Below are 8,817 nucleotides of genomic sequence, written 5' to 3'. Positions count from 1 at the left end.
GAACCTCTAGAGGGCGCAATTCTCATCCAATTTAACCGAAATTTTGCCCGTAGTGTTTTGGTATCACTTTCAACAACTGTGCTAAGTATGATTCAAATCGGTTAATAATCTGGTATAGCTGTCATATAAACCGAACTTGGATCTTGACTTCTTGAGCCACTAGAGGGCGCAATTCTCATCCGATTTGGCTGAAATTTTGCATGAGGTGTTTTGTTATGACTTCCAATAACTGTGCTAAGTATGGCGTAAATCGGTATAGAATCTGATATAGCTGCCATATAAACCGATCTGGGATCTTGACTTCTTGAACCTCTAGAGGGCGCAATTCTCATCCGATTTGGCTGAAATTTTGTACAACGGCTGTCATGACTTTCAACATACGTGTATAATATGGTCTGAATCGATCAATAGCTTGGTACAGCTCCCATATAAACCTATCTCCCGATTTTGCTTCTTGGGCCCCTTCAAGGCACAATTCTTATCAGAATGAACTGATATATTACACAATGACTTCTACAATGTTCAGCATTCATTTATGGTCCAAATGGGACTATAACTTGATATAGATATAACAGTTCTTATTCAATTTTCTATGTTTGTCTAAAAAGAGAAACCGCGCATAGAACTCGACAAATGCGATCAATGGTGTAGGGTATATAAGATTCGGCCCGAACTTAGCACGCTCTTACATGTAGTTTTTTTTTCTCTTTTCTTAGTATAATTTGCTGCCTTATCCATGAGCCATTCTATAAGAGTGACCCACTTTAATATAGAAACCCTTGTTTAGGTGCATATGTGGTTTCTCAAAGACATGCGAAGTATATAAAAGCTGAATGAACCTAAATCATCTATTGGACAGAAATCGACTCTATTCCAACACTATCGCCGAGGTCTCCCTATCAACTATTAGAAGAAACAGTCGGAGCAAATTAAAGCAATCACTGTACAGTGACTTAAAAAGCATCAAACCTATGCAAATATTTAAGCATTCTTCTCTGGGTATATGGTAGGAAGGATATGCATGATAACAATATGCTAAGTTGGAATCTTTGAGAAAAAATCTAAAATTTTTCTTGCAGTTATCTCCTTACTGCGCAGGGGTCGAGGGTTCGATGCCCGCTAGAAACCTTGGTTTGTCTCTACTACGGTATCACAATGGACTTAAAATTGTCTAAGTGAGTCTGTAAAGGAAATGCCACTCTTACCTAACCTATCTTCACACTTAAGTTGGCGACATATGTGAGGTCTTTCAATTTGTTAAATATTTATCCTTCGTTATGAAGATTACAAAAAAAAATTCTCATTAAGGAACAGACGCAAACTTCTCACATATCACTGCCGATTTAAGTTTGAGCTTAATGATAAGGGGCCTCCTTTTTATAGCCGAGCCTCAAAGGCGTGCCGCAGAGCGACACCTTTTTGGAGAGAAGTTTTTTACATGGCAAAGTACCTCAAAAATGACGACAGCATTAGGAGGGGATAACCACCGTTTAAACATTTCTTCTGATATTCTTGCCAGGATTCAAACCCAGGCTCTCGGCATCATAGGCAGGCAGCTAACCACTGCGCTACGGTGGCCTCCTTCTAAGTTGGAATCTTTGAGATAAAATTAAACATTTTCTGCAATTATCTCCTTCATATTAAATGAATATCCTTCGTTAAGAAGATAACAAAATAACTCCTAAAACCAAAATATACAAAATAATTTAAATTTTTGTTTAACATATTTTAGCATTTAAAAATAGTTTAATATCAGATATTTTTGCACTTGAAATTGGAAATTTAATACACCAAAATTAAACATTAAAATCAACGATAACCTCTCCTTCATTCATATAACCTCTGCTGACCAATGTTCTCTCCCCAGAAGTAATCATGCCTCACCAACACTTCAGTCGAACAACCTATGGAGTACTGAAAGTAAGAACCCCACACCACTAAAACACTATAAAGTCACTCATATACTTACTCACACATATACACACAGGCTTACAAACGAAGAAATTTAAGTAATCGTTGTATTATTGTTGTAGATGGGTTATGTTGTCGGCAGAAAGCCCAATGATATAAAGAAAGTTGTTTCATTTGGTAGTGTTTTTTTTTTTTTGGTGCTTCTCTCCTGTCTTCCAATTCCTCTTGGCTTTGTTTTGGTTTTTTTCTTTTGGGGTTTTCGGGAGCACATTCCACTGGGGGATTGAATAATAGGATTTGAAGAGCGTAAAATTGGTTCGCTATGAACATGAAAAATTTAGTGAATCCTTTATCTTTCATTGCTAGACTGACTCACTGGCTGACTAAATGAAAGCCAACTCAAGAGGCATCATCAAACCAAACTTCTTTTGAAAATGAGGGCAGTGGCAGCTTGTGGGGGGGAAACACTGGGTAACAAAATTTAGAGATAAAAAGGAAAAAAACTAAAAATTTAGGATTTTCAAGTGTTTTTTGCCTGTTAGGGCGAAGATTATTAAATTTTACAATTTGTGTTTATTTCTGATCATTGAGCTTGTCCTGAAAGAGAAACAAACCAAAATATTAAAATTTAATGATCTTCGCCCTAACAAGCAAAAAACACTTGAAAATCTTAAAATTTTAATTTTTTTTCCTTTTTATCTCTAAATTGTATCATAGATGCGTTTTCGCTATTAATACGATTCAAATACAACGTACCAACGCACTTGCTCTTGAAGCCATCACACCTATAAATGGTTGAAAAGTCTTCTAACCAAAGACGAAATGCGTCCCATAGTGATTGGTGTGTGTTGCTATCTTTGGCTTTCCTTTTCCATTTGTAAAAAGGCGTTAAGTTCGGCCGGGCCAAACTTTGGATATCCACCACCTCGGGTATATATGTAAACCACCTTTCACCAAAATCCGGTGAAAATTATATACCTTATGTCCCACAGCAGTTACATCGAAATATGTTCCGATTTGGACCAAATACTAATAAGTACAAGTCATATAGGTCTTTTAAGTAGCTATATCTAAAAATAAACGGATCTGAACCATATACGACACGTATTTCGAAAGGCTAACATAAGTCACTGTGTCACATTTCAGTCAAATCGGATTATAAATGCGCCTTTTATAGGCCCAAAACCTTAAATCGAAAGATCGGTCTACATGGCAGCTATATCCAAATCTGATTCGATCAAGGCCAAATTGAAGAAAGATGTCGATGGCCCAAGACAACTCACTATCCCAAATTTCAGCCAAATCGGACAATATTGTAAATGCGGGTTTTATGGGCCTAAGACCCTAAATCGCAGTATCGGTCTATATGGCAGCTATATCCAAATCTGGACCGATGTAAGCCACATTGACGAAATATGTCGAAGAGCCTAACACAACGCGCTGTCCCAAATTTCGGCGAAATCGGACAATAAATGCGTCTTTTATGGCCCCAAAACCTAAAACCGAGAGATCGGTCTATATGGCAGCTATATCCAAATCTGGACCGATCTGTGCCATACTGCAGAAGTATCTCAAGGGGCTTAACTTTACTCACTCTCCTAAATTTTGGCGACATCGAACAATAAATGCGCTTTTTATAGGCCCAAAACCTTAAATCGAAAGATCGGCCTATATGGCAGCTATATTCAAATCCGATCCGATCCGGGCCAAATTGAAGAAAGATGTCGATGGGCTTAAGGCAACTCACTGTCCCAAATTTCAGCCAAATCGGGTAATATTGTAAATGCGGGTTTTATGGGCCTAAGACCCTAAATCGCAGGATCGGTCTATATGGCAGCTATATCCAAATCTGGACCGATCTGTGCCAAATTGACGAAGAATGTCGACGGGAGACGTTTCTGGACGCCTGAGTTACATAATGCATTTCGCTCAGCAAGAGACCATGTTAATAAATTGATTAAGGTAGTCAAGAAAAACTACTTTTATAGGCGCTTTACTTCTGCTATAGGCTCCAAGAGAACTTGGAAGGTTATTCGAGACATAGGAATTGGGAAAGATACTAATAGATGTTCAACAAACTTGGACATCAATGCGCTTAATGATGCCTTTTGTTAAAGTCGCGCAGATCCCAGATTGATCCCAGACAGATCCCAGTTGATCCCAATTTCTGTGGCTTCAATATCTCCCCCTCTCTGGAGTGACGCCTCTGGTTTTGGCTTCAGCTGTATTGGTCGCACCTATGCCCTTGAGTGTGTCGCGACTGTAAAGTCCAATGCTGTCGGATCTGATGGCATTGATTCCAGATTTGTAAGACTCTTGCTCCCCCCCATATTATTCCTCATATAACCTATGTTTTCAATAGGATTTTGACCACGAGTTACTTTCCATTAGCGTGGAAGCATGCCAAGGTCATCCCACTGCCTAAGAATTCCAAGGAATATAGACCAATTGCGATTCTTTGTAACTTGTCAAAGGTCTTTGAGAAATTGCTGTATTTGCAAATGTCGTCTTTTGTCAACGATAACTCTTGGTTATATGTGAGACAGTCCGGGTTTCGTCCTAACCACAGCTGCGTAACTGCCTTGGCAGAGGTCACTGAGAGGATCAGGGTCAATTTGGAGAATGACAAGATACATTTTCTTGTTCTTCTTGACCATTCTAAGGCATTTGATACTGTGGATCATTTCTTGTGACATCTTTACAGTTTCTCTTCTACATCAGGTCGTCTTATTTTATCGTACCTGTCACACCGCACTCAGTCCGTCAGTTATAAGTCTTCTGTATCGTCGCCTCTGCTTGTTTTAGAAGGGGTTCCTCAGGGATCAATTCCGAGTCCTCTTCTCTTTTCATTGTACAGTAATGACTTGACGAGTCAATTGTCTTATTGTGAGGTACATAGGTACGCTGACGATGTACAGATATGTATTGGCAGTCCGAGGGATGAGATTGCGGAAGACATACGTCATCTTAATCCTGATCTGTCAAGAGTCAGCACGTGGGCGAAAGCCAATGGCCTGTGTCTCAACCCTATAAAGTCCAAGTGTGTTGTTATCATAAACAGGCATATTCATTAACGACTCTAGATTGGAAATCGTTCCTCATGCAAAGAACTTGGGCGTGGTTATTAACAGCACTCTGACATAGAGTAATCACATCGACTCTGTCGTTGGTCAGGGATATTAAAAATTGCGTGCTCTCTGGGCCAATTAGTCGGTTACTGCGCTATGGCTTAGGTCTCTCTTGGCATTCTCTACGGCTGTGAGTTGTTCGCTAATTGCGACTCGGTAAGTAGACGTAAGCTAAACACCTTTTTAAATAGCGTTACTCGTTATGTATTTGGCTTGAGACGGCGCGACTGCATCTCTAAATATGTAAAATGTCCGCCAATTCGAATAAGAATTGCTCTCTTTCGGGGGCTCAAGGAGCAAAATAGAGAGATCGATTTATATGGGAGCTGTATCAGGCTATAGACCGATTCAGAACAAAATAAACACGTATGTTGATGGTCATGAGAGGATCCGTCGTACAACATTTCAGGCAAATCCGATAATAATTGCGACCTCTAGAGGCTCAAGAAATCAAGATCAGGCTATGAGCCGATTTGAACCTTATTTGAGACAATTGTTGAAAATAAGAATAAAGTACGTCATGCAAAATTTCAGCCAAATCGGATAAGAATTGCCCCCTCTAGTGGCTCAAGAAGTCAAGACCCAAAATCGGTATGACGCAAATCTTTACATAACCTTATATAGCTGACATATATACCGATCTGAGATTTTGACTTCTTGAGCCTCTAGAGGGAGCAATTCCCATCCGATTTGGCAAAAATTTTGCACAACCGCTTCTCTAATGACCTTCAACATACGTGCCTAGTATGGTTTGAATTGAAAAATGGCTTGATGCAGATCCCATATAAACCTCCCTATTTTGCTTCTTGAGCCCCCAACAAGGCACAATTCCTATCCGAATGAACTGAAATATTACACAATGACTTCTACAATGTTCAGCATTCATTTACGGTCCAAATCGGACTTTAATTTGATATGGCTCCAATAGCATAACAGTTCTTTTTCAATATTCGTTGTTTACCTAAAAAGATATAGCGCGCAAAGAACTCGACTAATGCTGTCCTTGGTGGAGGGTATATAAGATTCGACCCGGGTGAACTTAGCACGCTCTAACTTGTTATTTATTATGTTTGCTAGTTAGGATTGGTCATTGATTTAATTTATCTTTCTTTAGTCTCCCAAAGGGGAGAAATACACGTTGTTTGTGCAACTTTTTTATTAAACAAAACATTGCAGCCTAGTGTCAGAGTCTGACTTTTGGCATTTGGAGAAAATTTTTGGCATAACCACTGGCATAAAGAAGTCATTGCAAACATTTCTAATTGTAAGTAAAGCTCTAAAGCGTTCAGCAATTTCATTGTTACGCGCCATACGCCAAATAGATCTCTGCGCATTTGAATTACATATTTAATGTGTTTTACTCGCTGGCAAGCATTGCCTGCCTGCCAACCTGCTATCAAGCGTCCTTCGACGTCCTTAGAGGCACTCACATTTATAGATGAGTTAGGCTTTCTTCACTCTTAGAGTCCCCACCCCTGGCCTGCCGCTCAAACTTCTTAATCATGCTACAGAAATATTGTATTATTGCTTCTTGGCTGTAGTTGGGCGAGTGCGCCACCTCATCATGCTCAAAGCCTCATTCTCATCTTTACGTTTAATCAAAGAAACGCAAATTTAATGAGTAAATATTCCATTTAGCAGCGGCAGTAGCAGCAGCATCCTTTTTTATTATTTAACAAAATATTACAGCTTCATTTATTTTGCATGCCTACGAGTCCTAAGTGAATTAAAGTTACTCACCCCTGCCAAGTCTCGCTGTCATTTCCCCATCACCACCGCGTTGTTGGCGCAGACTTTACGAAACACCTTGGCGACAAGCTTGCTTCAGTCCTTGCTTGGTCCTTGTGCGACGTTCCAAACGTTGAGAGAAACGTCAAAATGAAAGTTTGCCAACACGTAGCACACATACTTACGTATGAGTGGTGGCCATAAAGGAGTGCCACCATGAGGATTGAAAGGATTTACAATTTCAAATGTTTAAGGATTATATAGGGGTGGGTGGGTTGGTAGGTTGGTTGGTTGGCTGTTGGCTGTTGACTGGGTGTTTGTATGTGATGAAATTGAAATAATTTCTGAGAACATAATTTGGGTGAATGTTCTACAACCTGTTCATATTTGTTGCTTACAAATGTTGGATTATTACATCTTCAAGATGAATTTAAAATAAACAAATAGAGGGTTATTTAGAAGAAAATTGCAAACATAGAGTTTCTGCGAATGTTTGTTTCTCATCAGGCTAAACTTGGGAATGAGAGTTAAGTGAATCATTTGCACATAGTGATCACAAAGTTGTTGTTGTTGTTGTAGCCACAAACGCTGTACAGAGTGATTCGTTCTTAGATTATTCTGATTCTGTTACCGTCTCCGGATCTAGCTTCAGGAATCCGACCTTTTCTAACGAAGCGTTTCATGTTGATTTTTTTTATTTATTTATGAATTTACTGTCTACACAACTAGATAATAATCTTATAATTAGAGTGAAGATTTATTGTTATATAATACATCCGACTAAAGTAGGTTCTCAATAAACTATTGGGTTGCCCAAAAGTAATTGCGGATATTTTAAAAGAAAGTAAACGCATTTTTAATAAAACTTAGAATGAACTTTAATCAAATATACTTTTTTTACACTTTTTTTCTAAAGCAAGCTAAAAGTAACAGCTGATAACTGACAGAAGAAAGAATGCAATTACAGAGTCACAAGCTGTGAAAAAATTTGTCAACGCCGACTATATGAAAAATCCGCAATTACTTTTTGGGCAAACCAATAGGATACAATAAATACAATGTGGAACAAAACAGTTTTTACAAATAATCTTATATACCCTCCACCATTGATCGCATTTTTCGAGTTCTATGCGCGGTATCTCTTTTTAGACAAACATAGAATATTGAATAAGAACTGTTATGCTATTGGAGCTATATCAAGTTATAGTCCGATTCGGACCATAAATGAATGCTGAATATTGTAGAAGTCATTGTGTAATATTTCAGTTCATTCGGATAGGAATTGCGCCTTGTTGGGGGCTCAAGAAGCAATATCGGGAGATAGGTTTATACGGGAACTGTATCAAGCTATTGAATGATTCAGACCATATTATACATGTATGTTGAAGGTCATGAGAGAAGACGTCGTACAAAATTTCAGCCAAATCGGATGAGAATTGCGCCCTCTAGAGGTTCAAGAAGTCAAGACCCAAGATCGGTTTATATGGCAGCTGTATCAAACCATGAACCGATTTAAACCATACTTATCGTAGTTGTTGGAAGTGCTACCAAAACACTACGTGCAAAATTTCAGTTAAGTCGTACGAGAATTGCGCCCTCTAGAGGCTCAAAAATTCAAGACCCAAGATCGGCTTATATGGCAGCTATGTGAAAATATGGACCGATTTAAACCATACTTAGCACAGTTATTGAAAGTCATAACAGAACACCTCATGCAAAATTCCATTCAAATCGGATGGGAATTGCCCGCTCTATTGGCTCAAGAAGTCAAGACCCAAGATCGGTTTATATGACAGCTATACCAGATTATGGATCGATTTGAATCATGCAAAATTTCAGTTAAATCGGACGATAATTGTGCCCTCCAGAGGCTCAAGAAGTCAAGACCCAAGATCAATTTATATGGCAGCTATATCAAAACATGGACCGATTTCAACCATGCTCAGCGTAGTTATTGGAAGTGCTACCAAAACACTACGTGCACAATTTCAGTTAAATCTGACCAGAATTGCTCCCTCTAGAGACTCAAGAAGTCAAGACACAAGATCGG

Source organism: Stomoxys calcitrans, chromosome 2 (genome assembly GCF_963082655.1).
Source record: "Stomoxys calcitrans chromosome 2, idStoCalc2.1, whole genome shotgun sequence".
Classification (NCBI taxonomy): domain Eukaryota; kingdom Metazoa; phylum Arthropoda; class Insecta; order Diptera; family Muscidae; genus Stomoxys; species Stomoxys calcitrans.
This window is presented reverse-complemented; position numbering follows the sequence as displayed.